The 16,034-nt window shown below is 37.9% G+C and overlaps 1 long non-coding RNA gene across 1 annotated transcript; it reads left to right on the top strand.

Annotated features, from left to right (window-relative positions):
• Positions 1-218: 218 nt before the first annotated feature.
• On the top strand, positions 219-1,868 carry LOC127423996 (uncharacterized). The gene is made up of 4 exons (XR_007894405.1): positions 219-249; positions 357-506; positions 670-876; positions 983-1,868. It is a non-coding gene; the product is annotated as an uncharacterized LOC127423996 (long non-coding RNA).
• Positions 1,869-16,034: the final 14,166 nt, after the last annotated feature.

Below are 16,034 nucleotides of genomic sequence, written 5' to 3'. Positions count from 1 at the left end.
TGGACCAAAAACAAAGCAAACTTTCAGCATCAAATAGGGATCAAAATTATAAGAACATTGTATGAAAGCATGGCTTGGTACAGTATGTAAGTATTCCCCATTAACTGTGCCAAGGTCTTAATGGGTTACATTTTAATAACATTTTAAACCAAAATTTGCAGGTATTCGACTAATGAAGAGTATGTTCAAGTGGCGAAGGCCCTGACTCTGAGGTATCCCTTTTTAAAGGACAAAGAGGGCAATGGATATGTAAGTAGACAAGTAAATCTTAATATCCTACTCTTGGTTCTGTTGATACAGTTTGTTATTTTGTGTCATTTTTTTTTTTTTTTTTTTTCAAATATTATTTTAAATAGCACACATGGCACATGTCTCAGAAACGCAAGTTTGAGCGGACACCTTTGGCTGATGTTGAAGAAGTGAAAAGACTTAAACAGAAGTTTGGTCATTCAAAAAAGTCTCTGCAACCTGAAAAAAGCACTTGCAAACAAATTACAAGGCCTGTGGTGAGAGAATATATTTATAATCTTTTTACAATGTTACTTGTTACCAGTGTATTGTTCTCAAATTTATCATTATAACAAGTGACAAGATGCAAACATTTTCTTAATTTTCTTGCCTAGAAATTAGAAATAATGTTCTACCTGATTGTTTTTGTCTGTGCACAAGGACATGGATGTTGTTGGAGAGGATGCTACCTCAATAGAGGGACATGTGAAAGTCCTACAGGACCAATATTGAAAGACACAGCCAGATACTCGTATTGTTGAAGAGCGAATGAGGAGGACCTTTGCCGGGAGGCGGAAGGAGATTACTGGTGGGATGACTGTTGAAGATTTTGTCAACAAATATCCATTCATGAAGAGTCCATCAGGGGTCAGTGTGCAAATTATACAAGTACACAAACCCGTTAACATGTAGGACACTAAAATTGTATAAAATCCTGATTTTCTTATGCTTGTGTCTTTTTTACTAATTTCAGCTTTATCAAGAAATTGGTTTCCTGTATAAATCTGTTAATCTCTGCCGGCACTTTCAAGAAAATTTTGGAAACATTGCATCCAGTGTGCTACAGCTTGAGCAAGGGAAATCTCCTTTAGCAAAGCCGCACAAAGAAGCTAGAGAAGAATCTCTCGTTGAAGACCATCTTAGTAATTGACTTTTTTTAAACTTTATCCTATTTATTAAATGGACAGTTCACCCTAAACTGAAAATTCTGTCATTGATTACTCACCCTCATGTCTTTCCAAACCTGTAAGACTTTTGTTCAACACAAATGAAGATATTTACAAGTACAGCCATGTCAATTGTAGGCAAACAGCTTCAGCGAGTAACAGAAGTAGAGATTAATGATGTCAAATATTGTGTTAAAGATGCGTTTACTGTGGGTCACCTGCATGCAGAAGTTGTTCCATTGTTTTTTCAGATTAAGTACATTCTTAACATGGACACAGACTGGTTATTGTGTGGCAAGCTGTGAATTCTTGAATCATTTTGTCAACATTATTATTCATACTGTGTGAAATATGAGAATGAATGGACTGTCCTCTCACCAGGTGAGGAGGTTGATTACCAGGCACTAGATACCTACAGTGTTGATGACAAATTATTTATTAGCACTAGGTATTCTTGCTGAAGAACCCTATGCTGTAAACCTCAATGTGCAGCACATGATATAGCCTGTTTAATTAGCTGTATATCAATGTATAACAGTTCTTTTATTTTTCTGATTTGATTTGTAAGGATTCTACAGTATAGACAATTTCTTGTATTCCTGTTAAAATTTTTTAAAGGCGTTACTGTTTTAAAATACTGTTTTATACCTCTGATTATATTTGTTGAGTACTGTCTGATGAGCTTTTATGTGCGATGAACAATTAATTGTCGACTCACACCTACTGTTGTGAGATGATGTAATGCATTTCAAGTAATTCTCTTTGTAAAAGAAAGTTTATAAATAAAATTGCATATTTGTAAAATCTACATATTTGTAAGCCAGTTTCTTTAAGATATTTTTAGCGCCCCATAGGATCAAAACTGCTTTGTCATTGGGGCGTACCCTGGGAATACTTTTAATAAGGTACAATTTTGTGTTTTCATTGCAGTATGCACAATTGTTCCTTGGGGTACAAAATTGCCCCTTAAATGGTACAAAGTTATAGGGTACAATTTTGTACCTTGCATTACAGGTACAAAAAGGTACCCTTCAGGGTACCACCCCAGTGACGGCCACTTGTACCCTAAAATGTACAGTTTTGTACTTTTTTTTCTGACAGTGTAATAGAAATTATATACCACAACTAAAACTTTTTGTAGCATCATGTCATCACATATAGCCTGCACCATACACTGCTTAAATAACATACATGTTAAACATAAACTGGTAAACTATTAAACTACTTTGTTCTTATTCTATTGTGTTGAAAGATGCAGTCAGTGGTTGCTGTGCAAATGATATCATGCATTTCCTCAATTGGCTGAATAATATAGTCCAGTACAATTCAGTATGTTTTCTTATATCATCAAATAACAATCTTTGTGATCCTTTTAAACTTTATTATATTTTATTATAATAAATCTATCAGTCTGTGACTGGCCAAAATTTATACAAGTTTGCACACACAGACTGATATGTGCATATTATCACTGACTTAATTTATTTTTTTGTCCTATATGTTCCCACATTTTACAGATTATGAATGACTGAATCCACGTAAGGCATACTTTGTTCTGAATAATACTTTTTGTTAAATGTCAATATTCCTGAAGATGACATCAGTTTTAAGTAAATGCAGAAAAATAGCAGAAATTATCAGAAAAAAAAATTGGCATTTCTGATATTACATGTAGGTGTCATCTGAAAGTTAAATCAATTTGGATAAAAGACTTGCCTTTTGTTAGTGTGATGCTAGTTCATTTTAACATATAACCAGCATTCAAAGGTCACCTGCATCATACAGTTGAGAATGGAAGTTAAATACATACAGAACACACCCATAAAATACATTTTCAAATCACGCACCTTTTCCACTTTGTCTTGATGAGTTTTATTCATACCTGCTCGTACTTGATAGACTGGTTCCACAATGCAAATTTCAGCCGGTATAAAAACAAATCTAGTGTGAGGCTTCTAAGACTTAAAGGTCAGGTCAGTCATAACTAAGATTACTATTAAAACAGATCTCATTTGGATGGTCTTTGCAAAAAGATACAGCAGCCAATACTAAATCATTGACACAAATTAAAACATTGCAAATATGAGACATAATTATGACTATAGGCCTACATAATGACTAACAACATCACATCTGCAATGAGTTCAAAAAGCACTAGTTTTACTGAGGGGTCAGGGGATTCCTCTCGGCTACTGGCTCCTGACACCAGGCACTTTCCCACAATAGGAACGAGTACTTTTTGTCGTTTATGCACATGAGTTCCTCTTAGCTGTTTAGAGGGACTTTAGACAGACTTTTTAGCTCCTACTTCGGGGCAGTTACTTCTACCCTCAGAAGAGGGACTGTGGAAGGTCCTGCAGCCTGTGATTGGCATCTGTACTATGTGACTATACAGAAAATTAAGTGATTTCTATTAAAAATATTTTTTTCCTGGGATAACGGACATAAATAATACGATGTTTATCAAGGGTGGGTAAAATCTATTACAAACTGAACCATCGTGTTGTGTGTCTGTTACTGTGTGGTTAACTTGCATCAAGACGTCTTTTTTAAGTCAATGAGTTAGTAGTTCAGTACAATATTTTATGCTGAGTCATAAAAGCCTTTATTGTAAAAGATTGTGTTGGATAAATGAGTTTATACTGCATTTTTATACTGCATGTTTTCCCCTGAGTTCAGCGTGTGCTGCGTTGTGGGCTGAGCGCCTCATCTCTCCTCTCACTGCAGCTGCAGCATGGCTCATTCACCCAGTGTAAAAACTATAACCGTAAGACACAGGCTGCATCCAAAAGCTGGAAAATGCTGTCTTCAGAGGCTGTATAATGAGGTAAGATGAAAATAAGGTGCTTTTCAAGCTGTTCTGAGACCAGCTTCCTTAATAGTCCCTTTCATACCAAAACGCTGTCAGTTAAGCCATTAACTGATTAGGCAGCAAGACAGTTGTTCACATTTTCGGATGCAGCCACAGCTTGTGTAAGACAACCCTAACAAAAGATGTGTATGACTTTCTTTCTTCTGCTGCACATAAATGAAGATTTTAAGAAGAATACCTCAGCTCTGTAGGTCCACACAATGCAAGTGAATGCTGGCCAGAACTTTGAAGGTCCAAAAAGCACATAAAAGCATCATAAGAGTAATCCATTCGACTCCAGTGGTTTAATCTCTGTCTTCTGAAACGATATAAAAGGTGTGGGTGAGAAACAGACCAATATTTAAATCCTTTTCCCTAAAAATCTGTTTGACCAGCCCCAATCAGTAGGTGGCGATATGCACAAAGAATGTGAATCACCAAAAAAATAAATTAATTAAAAATTAAAAAAATAATGTGAAAGTGAAAGTTGAGATTGATAATAAAAAAGGACTTAAATATTGATCTGTCATTATCAGACATAATCCACCTGTGTTTACAGAGACAGTTTATTCCCCCTGATATTAGTTTTGGATTTTACATTTAATATTTCTGACCGTTTCAAAATGAACCATTTTTAAAAGTAATAATCAAAAAAGAACAAGATTGATTACAAAAATGGTCACTGTTTAACCCACTGTTTAAAATAGCTCAAACAGCAAAAACACAAGCATTGACATCTGACTAGGCCCACTGACATCTTCAGTTCCTTTTGTAAAACAGGATCTGTTTCCAGGGCCTGGAAGGATCTGAAACAGTGTCACACTGCTGTTCATAGACTATCCATATTATGGTTTCATGAGAGCAGACTTACATGTTAAAGCAATCTACTGATCACTATAAATGAATGCCTTGTTTATGCAAGTATGACTTTAGAACTTACATGCAAGTAATCTGTTGTTGTTGTTGTTGTTGTTTTTAAATAGGAATTTTGCATGTCATATCAAGCATTTTTTTTTTTTTTTTTTTTTTCAGAATCAGACATGTCTGAGAAATCCCCTGAAATCTTCTCATGAAAAAAAAAAAACAAAAAACAAAAAACAAACAATCAATCAAACTGGGTCAATTTCAGTTTCTGTGTAATATAATCTGTTGCTAGGGAAGTCAGTTTTTAGAGCAGAGCCTGAACCATTAAAATACTGCACACTGCTGCCACCTACTGTGTGCAGGAGCTTCACTACAGTAAACTTCTTCCCTTGTTTCAAAACAACTCAAAAGCACCTCAGTGGGATTTGTTTCAAACTGAATATTTCAGTTTGATTTTTAAAATCATTAATCACAAGAGTTTTCTAATGATAGTTTTAAAGGAATCTACAATGAAAGTTAAGCGGAATTAACAGCATTTGTGTCATAATATTGATTACCACAAAAATTATTTTAGTCGTCCCTCCTTTTCTTTAAAAAAAAAAGCATCAAATTTACAGTGAGGCATTTACAATAGAAGTGAATGGGGCCAATTTTTGGAGGGTTTAAGGGCAGAAACATGACTCTATAATACATGAATTCTTCTGTTAAAACTCATGTATTACTGTATCTGTAGCTATAAAGTTGTTTAATTTGTCATTTTTACAGTCGTTTTAGGATTTTAGGGTTTGTTGACATTGTCATGGCAAGTTGTGAAATTGCCAAGAACTTTACACAGAAAAGGTTAATAAGTGATTTTAGCACACTAAAATCATGTTTACACGCATATTGTTTATGTGTTGTGTCTATATTTTTGAAACAGTGAGTATTTTAATGTATACAGATTGTCCCCATTCACTTCCATTGTAAGTGCCTCACTGGAACCCTGATTTTTACTTTTTTATTTATTTTTTTTTTAAAGAAAAGGAGGGACGAGTCAATTTAAAAAAATAAAATAAAATGTAACTCAATATTATGCTACAAATGCTGTCGATTGAGCTGAACTTGTGTTGAACCAGGAATATTCCTTTAATTATACACAATGTCATATTATTTTTATGTGGCCTGTTGTACATAACACGGCAATTTCCTGGTGGAATGAACACAACAGCCGCTAAAACAACAAAGACTTTAATCCCTTTCACTCAAATCACGAGTAAAACAGCAGATTATCAGTTCATAAACACTTTTCGCTCTGTTCCTCACACAATGTTATCTTATGACATCTAAACACTTTTACTAGCCACCATTGTCCTGAGCAACCACTGGGCGATGCCATGATTATTCTAATTGCCTGTTTTCTGTTTCTGGTCTCGAGATGCAATGTTAAACTAACTGAAACCAGCGATTTAACAACCACTAAAGTTTTTTTGAAATAAAAATTAACTTGTGCAGTTGTTGGTTGTCATAACAACTCATAGTTAATGAGATTAACATAACTAACCTCAGACCATCGCTTCAAGACATCTACACACTCGACTCTCTGAAGTATCAGCACTATACAGCCACAAGTTTTTTGACCATTTTTACAAATGTAATATCTTAAACATTACATTACCGCTAAGAATATATGCTGATGTGAGTGAAAACACTGGAGACCGGAAATTGAAAGTAGTCGAATCGTGGAACACTTCCGCGTTCAGGAAAAAGGTGGATAGCATATGAGTCATTTTTTTTTTTTTTTTAGGATTTTTCCCCTTTTTCACCCAATATGGAATGCCCAATTCCCAGGTGCCTCCACGTCTGAGACCGTCAACCCGCGCATCTTATCATGTGGCTTGTTGAGCGTGTTGCCACCGAGACATAGCGCGCATGGAGGCTTCACGCCATCCACTGTGGCATCCACGCTCAACTCACCAAGGGCCCCACCGAGAACGAACCACATTATAGCGACCACGAGGAGGTTACCCCATGTGACTCTACCCTCCCTAGCAACCAGGCCAATTCGGTTGCTTAGGAGACCTGGCTGGAGTCACTCAGCACACCCTGGGATTTGAACTAGTGAACTCCAGGGGTGATAACCAGCGTCTTTACCACTGAGCTGCCCAGGCCCCACATATGACTCATTTTAACGTTTGCATTACATAATCAACTACATTTACAAGCTTGTTTAAGTGTGATCAAATTTAGCAGTAGCTCAACTGATAGAGCGTTGCATATGTGATACAAAGGGCCAGGGTACAAGTCCTGAAGAGAATGCGAGTCGACATGTGAGCCGAAAGTGTCAAAGAAGCACCACAAAAGAACGCAATTGTGTTTTTCATCTCACCTTTGCTTTTTCTGACAATTTCAGTTAGATTTAGATTTAAGGTTTAGGGCAGGGAGGTCAGTTTTGTTGATTTAAAACTCGATAGAGCATTAACCTTAAAAACCTCATCTGTTTGGAAGAATATTTCTCTTGCTTTTAGCGCCACACAGTGAACATTTAAATTCACTGTTAACACATAATTAAAATTATGAAACACATAATTTTATTCTGCATAAACGTTGCCACAGTCACACAATGTTCGCTGCATGGGAGAAGGCACTCACGAATTGTGATGTCAGAGCACCCAGCCCCTTGAGATGTAGAGAAAGATAAAATAATAATAATAATAATAATCTTTGAAGAAAGATAGTGATTTTGTTGGTTTTGTAAACTGCCATGTGCCATGGAGATTGATCACAAGGATAAACGCAAATAATCTTCATCCTTACAGAACACCCCAACCAAGGTTTCATCTAAGAAACTGAAAGGCTACGAGGACCTCGAGATTTCCAACGCAGTTCTCCTGGAAGAAGCCTTAGCTGCCAGGTTTGATATACAAGATGGGAAACTAAGTAACATTGAAAGCAAAATTAATGAGAACAGTTTACTGATCGTGAACCTGTCGAAGGCAGTGGAATTCAATGCAAAGGAAATTAAGGATTGCAAGACCAAAATAAAGCTGTTCGACAAACAACTTCCCTTTGCCCTCGTTTCGCATGCAGATCTCGCAGCCCGAACATAGGAGCTGGAACACTACAAGAGAAGATGCACTTTTGTTTGAATTTAAGCTTTTGTACCCAACTGATAATATTATTATAGGAGGGGACTTCATTATGGTTATGGATGAGGCTTTAGACCGTTTTCCACCTAGATTTAGTAACTCACACCCTAATCTTAACTTCCTAAACTTCTGTTTGAACACAAATGTAGTGGATGTTTGGAGGATTGGAAACCCAAATTTAAAACAATTCTCTTGGTTCAAGCCAAATGGTAACTGTAAATCTAGAATTGGTTACTGGTTAACTTCTTCCAATTTAACTGACTTTATCAAAGATGCCTCCATCTCAGCAGCACCCTTAACAGATCATTGTTGTATCTCTTTATCTTTTAAGTCAAGCAAAGTAGAATCACGTAACAAGGGTTACTGGAAATTTAATCAGAATCAGCTTTATTGCCAAGTATGCTTACACATACAAGGAATTTGTCTTGGTGACAGGAGCTTCCAGTGTACATCAATACAAAAACAATACAAAAACAGCAGCAAGACATAGATAATAATAAAAAATAAAAAAATAGTTATACACATACGTACATACATACACAGACACACACATACATACATACACACATACACTTTTTCCTCACTCTGGAGGTTTAAAGTTCTTGAAGGGGGGGCAGGGGGCAACCAATAATCCTCTCAGCAGTCCGAACTGTCCTTTGTAGTCTTCTGATGTCTGATTTCGTAGCTGAACCAAAACAGACAGTTACTGAAGTGCAGAGGACAGACTCAATGACTGCTGAGTAGAACTGTATCAGCAGCGCCTGTGGCAGGTTGAACTTCCTCAACTGGCGAAGGAAGTACAACCTCTGCTGGGCCTTTTTCACAGTGGAGTCAATGTGTGTCTCCCACTTCAGGTCCTGTGAGATGGTAGTGCCCAGGAACCTGAATGACTCCACTGCTGCCACAGTGCTTTTTAGAATGGTGAGGGGGGTCAGTGTTTGGGCGTTCCTCCTAAAGTCCACAATCATCTCCACCGTTCTGAGCATGTTCAGCTCATGGTTGTTTTGACTGCACCAGACAGCCAGCTGTTCAACCTCTCTTCTGTATGCAGACACATTATCATCTCGGATGAAGCCGATGACAATGGTGTCGTCTGCAAACTTCAGGAGCTTGACAGAGGGGTCCTTGGCGATGCAGTCATTGGTGTAGAGGGAGAAGAGTAGTGGGGAGAACACACATCCCTGGGGGGCACTAGTGCTGATTGTACAGGTGCTGGAAATGAGTTTCCGCTGTCTCACAGCTGCTGCCTGTCCGTCAGAAAGCTGGTAATCCACTGACAGATAGACATGGGAACAGAGATTTGGTGTAATTTATTCTGGAGTATAGCTGGGATGATGGTGTTGAAAGCCGAACTGAAGTCCACAAAAAGGATCCTTGCATACATCCCTGGTCTGTCCAGATGTTGCAGGATATGATGCAATCCCATGTTGACTGCATCATCCACAGACCTGTTTGCTCGATAAGCAAATTGAAGGGGATCTAGAAAGGTTCCAGTGATGTTCTTCAGGTGGGCCAACACCAGTCTCTCAGATGATTTCATGACCACAGACATCAGGGCGACAGGTCTGTAGTCATTAAGTCCTGTGATTTTTGGTTTCTTTGGGACAGGAATAATGATTGAGCATTTGAAGCAGTATGGGACTTCACACTGTTCCAGTGATCTATTGAAGATCTGTGTGAAGATGGGGACCAGCTGGTTAGCACAGGATCGAAAACACGCTGGTGAGACTCCATCTGGGCCTGAAGCTTTCCTCGTCTTTTGTTTCCGAAAGACGCGGCTCACATCATCTTCACAGATCTTAAGTGCAGGTTGAATTGCAGGAGGGGGAGGAGGGGGGTTGCAGGAGGTGTTGGTGTTTGTGTGACGTGAAGGTCAGAGTAGGTGTGGGGTGTGAGTTCGGGCCTTTCAAATCTGCAGTAGAACACATTCAGTTCGTCAGCCAGTTGTTGGTCCACCACAGGGTTGGGGGTAGGAGTGCTGTAATTTGTGAGTTGTTTCATGCCACTCCACACTGATGCAGGGTCGTTAGCTGAAAACTTGTTTTTCAGCTTCTCAGAGTATCTTCTTTTAGCCACTGTGATTTCCTTATTCAGTGTGTTCCTGGCCTGATTGTACAAGACTTTATCCCCACCCCTGTAAGCATCCTCTTTGGCCTGACAAAGCTGCCTGAGCTCTGCTGTCAACCACGGTTTTTCGTTGTTGAACTTTAAATAAGTCCTAGTAGGAATGCACATATCCTCACAGAAACTGATATATGATGTAACAGTATCTGTGAGCTCGTCCAGGTCTGTGGCTTCAGCCTCAAAAACACTCCAATCCATGCAAACGAAGCAGGCTTGTAGTTCCCGCTCTGCTTCATTGGTCCATCTCTTTACAGTCCTTACTACTATCTTGGTTGATTTTAATTTATGCCTGTAGGTTGGAAGAAGATGAACCAGACAATGATCAGAGAGTCCCAAAGCTGCTCTAGGCAGTGGCGTATCCAGGACATTTTTACTGGGGTGGCCAAGATGGGGCACAGACCTAGTGTGGGGTGGCGATACTGGGAGAACCTTTATGGATGGCACATGATCAAAATGTGTAAATATCGCATTGCTTTGCTTCAACATCTACACATGTAGAATAAATGAATTCTTAAACTCATGTTAGCATTCACTGAATTGTTTGTATTCAATATCAGACTGTTGTTTTGACATTTGACAGTTTTCTATTTCTGCTCTATTTCAACCTATTACAGTTTCTGGGAATCTCTGGTTATTTTAACATAACATCCATTTTTAAATCAGTAATTGTTTAGGAAAAGTCAGTTACACATTTTTAAGAGCTATTCTCATTGTAGAGAATTAATCTGCGTATAACATCAGGTATAGTGTATAATCAAAAAAGATACAAGTACAGGTGATAACTGATTGAGGCGCAATTCAGTCAATCATTCAATCAATTATTCATTCATTTATTAGCTATAACTGCACTGTCCAGCAGAAATAATGTTAAATTGGGTACAAATCAGTGTGTGAAATTGGCTACGAGGGCTTATAGGTGTCTGTCTGGAAACCCCCAAATTTGCAGATTGAGCTCTGAATACAGTAAAAACAAAACTCTATTTACAGTGTCTACTCAGGTTTATTTTCCACATGTTCTGATAGCTTCAATTACTTTGAATATTACCAAATAAAATAGTTAGTCAAATCATTTGCAGCATTTAAGTGCAATTTGCCCTGCCTATGCATATTTAAAATGTCAAATAAGGTATAAAAACTTTGAAGATTTTATTGGTCTGACTGACCAATAATACACATAAAGAGCTCATAAATAACTCATGTAAAGATTTAAAGTACAGTCACAGCACAAACCCTTCCATTTCACACACAGGTTAGCCATATATATAACTTTAGCTATTGAACATATACATCTGTAAAACGCTTTACACACCTCCGTCATTAAATCAGAAAACATGGCATTTCATATTTCATGTCAATATAAAGATAACATGCTGAATGTGGTGTAGGGTCTAGCTTACTCTTTAACCTAGCTACTGTAACAATGAAAAAATGTTTTCACATTCACATGGAAATTCGGGATAAATTAAACGTTAGATTAGATGAACATACCTCTCAAATAACAACTTTCTTTTTGACCACAAATCGACGTCGTCAACTCATTGGAAGTTGGAGGTAGACGTTAGCTCGTGTCAGCTTCGTGCTTCTGACCGACCGTTATACTCCAGACCTGCGACCTTTTTGAAGACTCAGTTGTAATAGATAAAGAACAGGCAAACAGCCTTCACAACAGTGTGTAAGTGTAATACATTATCACCACATCTTGTCATTTTGCATGTCTATTGTAAATTTTGGAACTTGTTTTCTTCTTCTGTTGCTATTATAGAATTGATTTGGAGGGTGACGTGGCTTCTGACTTTTCAGATGTTGATTATGTCCCACCTATCTGTGTGCGGTATGTATTGCGAAATGCCCAAAATGTATAAATATTAATGCAGTTCTGTGTTGTTGATAATGTTCATTTGTATTTGACAATGCCTATATCTATTTTCATAATTTTTTTTTTTTTTTTTTTTTACCCCCGCAGAGCTGGTGGTGCACTACAGAATATTGTAAAAAGGGATAATTTTCTATCCGTTCTGGAGTGGAACTTCAATAAATTGCCCTTTGAAGGTCTCTGCATTGTTCTGAGCGCTGAAGTAAAGCAATTATTGTTAATTTACACTTTACAAACTGATTCTGTTATTCATTTTATCTGACTCCAATTTTATATTAATCTGACTCCAATTTTAAGTTGACCTCTAATTTATATTTAAGCTCTAATTAATTTCTGATCATTCTTTTAATTTAACATTTTTAGGTTATTGATTACTCTAAATCCTCTTCTATTCATTGTCCTTTTGATCTTTGGAGACTTACACAGACCGTTATTAAATTATGTAAACCTCCCGAAAATGGATAGCCAGTTCCGTTCTTAGTCAGCGGTTGTAGGGTTAACTAATATCGTCTGGTTTAGCTTTTCTCATAACCAGACGATATTGCCGCTTAGTCACGTACATACAACTTGCTAAGACGGGCGGTGAGCAGTGACTGAGAGTCTTTAAATGGCTTTCTCCTAACCGGTTGTCTTGAGTGGTTTCTCCTATATTAAAGCTCCAGTATGGTCTACACTGGTCTAATGAAATTCAAATCCTACCCGGTTGTCCTAGGTGGTTGTCCTACCTGGTTGTCCTGAGTGGTTTAAATTCAAACTGAGAGTCTTTAAATGGCTTCCTCCTATATTAAAGCTCCAGTAATTATATAAATGATTTCAGAGGAATTCAGAATAAATCAAATAATAACCATTTATTTGTCAGGTAGGATATAAAATGTTGTTGCAGAAATTCAAATCAAAGACAATTTCACATGATCAGAATAAACAAGCATTACTAAAAATAAAAGACAAGTCAAAGAAACATACCTGACAAAACTACATGCAGCGGTACAGCATGGGAGATCTGCTTACAGATTCCAAGAGCTTCGTGCCAACTTTCCTTAAATATCTAGACAGAATAAACATTGTGTACCAAATGGTATTATCCTTTGAACAATGAGAATTTGGGGGTGAATGTGTTCTTGACTTCCTGGGGTTTAACCTTGTTAACATACAGGAGATCATTTAAATTGTAGGTCAAGGAGGGGGATAGACCTCCAGAATTATGCAGTATTTGGCAAAGACCTTATAACTTTGTTACCATTAGTTTTATCGACAGAGAGACCATTATACCAGTCGCACAGAGACCTCTTAAATGATATCAAACACATACAGTGGCATTCTTTGTTTTCATGGTATTTGTTATATTTTTACATATAAATCTTGTGTCTTTGTGTTGGTCCAGAGCTGTTGAAGGGGAGAAGGGGGAGAGAGAAGAGGGGGCAGCAAGGTGATTTGCAATTTATCACACTGTGGTGATATTCAGGTGAAGATTTCAGCTTTGAAAAACAATGCAAAGGTGATTTGCAATTTATCACACATGGTGATATTCAGGTGTAGATTTCAGCTTTTGTGAGAGAGTTCTATGATGTTGATCCTCACAGAGTTCTTTGACTTTTACCGGAAATGGCGCCTTTTGGTTGTAGACATCCTGGTGCCAGCCTTACAATATCATTGACAGACTCCCCATTATCGGTTTTGAAGAAAGTGTAATAGACATACATGACCGACTGGATGCACCAGCCCATGAGCCAGACCTGCCTGATAACCCAGAACAACAACCTGCCTGTGATATGTCTTCCTTTCCTGGCACCGTTCCAGTAGTTTCTGAAGGTGACCTCATTGACCAGCCAGCATGCATCACCTACAACAGCAGCTTGATGCAACTGGTCACTTTCCTCCAGCTACCCATCCAGAAGTGCAATTGCAGTGACTTCTACACGGGTACTGAATGTGATGGCATTCCGCCTTTTCAGGTGAAACTTCATTCAAGGGGTACTGCAATCATGGTTGAGTGGGTGAGTTTACATTCCTAATTTCATCTACTTTATCTCCTACAAAGGTTTGCAAAATCAAAGTGCAAATATAAGTTGCTTGCAGAGCCTTCACTAAGGCTGCCAATTAACAGTACAAACAGAAATCTATTTGTTGCCTGTTGATCATTATTGTTAAAAAGTTATTGTTTTTGGCTTTGAATGGATCATGTGTTGTCTTCCCTATCATAGTTTTGCACACATGGGCATCGGCTCTGGAAGTGGAACAGCCAGCCAGTCCTGAAGTACGGAATGCAAGGAGGGGACTTCATGCTGTCCACAAACATACTGTTTTCTGGCAACAACTTCTCCAAGGTTGCCCTACTTTTCCGTTTCATGAATATGGGCATGGTGGCACGCTCTACATTCTATGCAGTACAGGACTTGTACTGTGTGGATGCTGTAAAGCAGTTTTGGGAGGAGAAGAGGGCTTTGGTCACTGACCGCTTGCGCACAAAGGACGGTGTTGTTTCCCTGGGTAAGTATGGAACTGCATTGCATAAAATATCATAATTTTCCCATATATTGCACATGATAATTATGTTAGATAATGCTTGGCACATGCTGTAATGTTTGTTTTTCTCTTTTTCAGCTGATGGAAGGATGGACTCCCCAGGTAATTGTTTTTTAATAACTCTTGTAATGAGTGTTCAATAAACGGGTTTTCTTCAAGAACATAAAGAGTTAAGAATATAATGTCACATTACTTCTATAGGTCATTCCGCCCAATATTGCACATACACAACCATGGAGCTTGACTCCATGGACATAATCAGTGTAGTCACAGTCGACAAGAGACAGACGGACAGAAAAAGTGTTGCCATGGAGAAGCACGCCTTCATATAAACATTTGACAAGCTTATAGGGGAACTAAACATCAAAGAGATTGTCACTGATGCACACTTACAGATTTCATCACTGATGAGTGAGTATAGATTCCAGACTTCTGTTTTGAAATGTATAAAAAGTACAATCAGTCATACATTGAAGTGCTTACTCTAAATGTAACTCTAACCCAAAGTGGGAAAATAAAAAAAAAAATACATCACAACACGTTATTATAATATATTTTTAAATGTTCATGTTGTAAAACGTACAAGTATCTAAAGATGTATGTACATCAAAAGTACAGAGTTGTAGTGTTGTGCGGGAGGAGAACAGAAGTCCAAAACGCAGTAGATCAGAATGTGAAAGGTGTGGTGTGTGATTGTGTGTGTCTCTTTATTCAGGACCCAGAGAAAGGGAGGTACAAAGAATATGGTGTAATCCATTCACTAGATATCTGGCATGCAGCAAAAAATTTGACAAAGAAACTTAATGCGGTTAGAGTGAAGGCGAGTTTTCATAACTTTTTTTTTCTTCTGTGAACGCAATTCTTTTTTTTAATGTAATGTCAATTTAATTTATGTTGAAAAGGGAATATCTATCTATATTTATTTTTTCTTTTGACTATTTGTTTACAGGCAGGAATAATATCTGGACAGTCGGTCATACTAGTATGGCTAAAGGATATTGTCAGTAATTTTTGGTTTTGTTGCCAGAAGGCAGACAATCGAGAGGAGTTCATGGTGAGTATAATGGCCTTTCACAATGCAGTACAAACACTATAAGGCAATACATCCACTTTGAAATGAAGTGTTCCTCAGTTGTCACATGGGGCAGGGAGGTCTTGCTGTTCTGCATGCTGTGTTTTAAAAATATTTATTTGCAGTGAAATGACCACTGATAAAGTTAATCTTTGTCCACTGAAACATGTTCTACTACATAAATTAGTAGCAAAGCTAGCTACTCCTATTGGTGGCAGATGAAAATCCCTATCATATACAGCATTTGAACTTCATCTTTAAATTCCTCTTTATTTTAGGGTATGTGGTGTGGGGTGCTTCATCATGTCTGTGGTGTACATGAATGGGCACTTGGCAGATGTCAGCATCAACCACTGGGTGCGGCAAGCTGTGACAAAGAGTGCATAGTATCTAGTTCTGCAGCACATGAGGCACTCTCACAAATTGT

This window comes from Myxocyprinus asiaticus, chromosome 33 (genome assembly GCF_019703515.2).
Source record: "Myxocyprinus asiaticus isolate MX2 ecotype Aquarium Trade chromosome 33, UBuf_Myxa_2, whole genome shotgun sequence".
Classification (NCBI taxonomy): domain Eukaryota; kingdom Metazoa; phylum Chordata; class Actinopteri; order Cypriniformes; family Catostomidae; genus Myxocyprinus; species Myxocyprinus asiaticus.
This window is presented reverse-complemented; position numbering and strand designations above follow the sequence as displayed.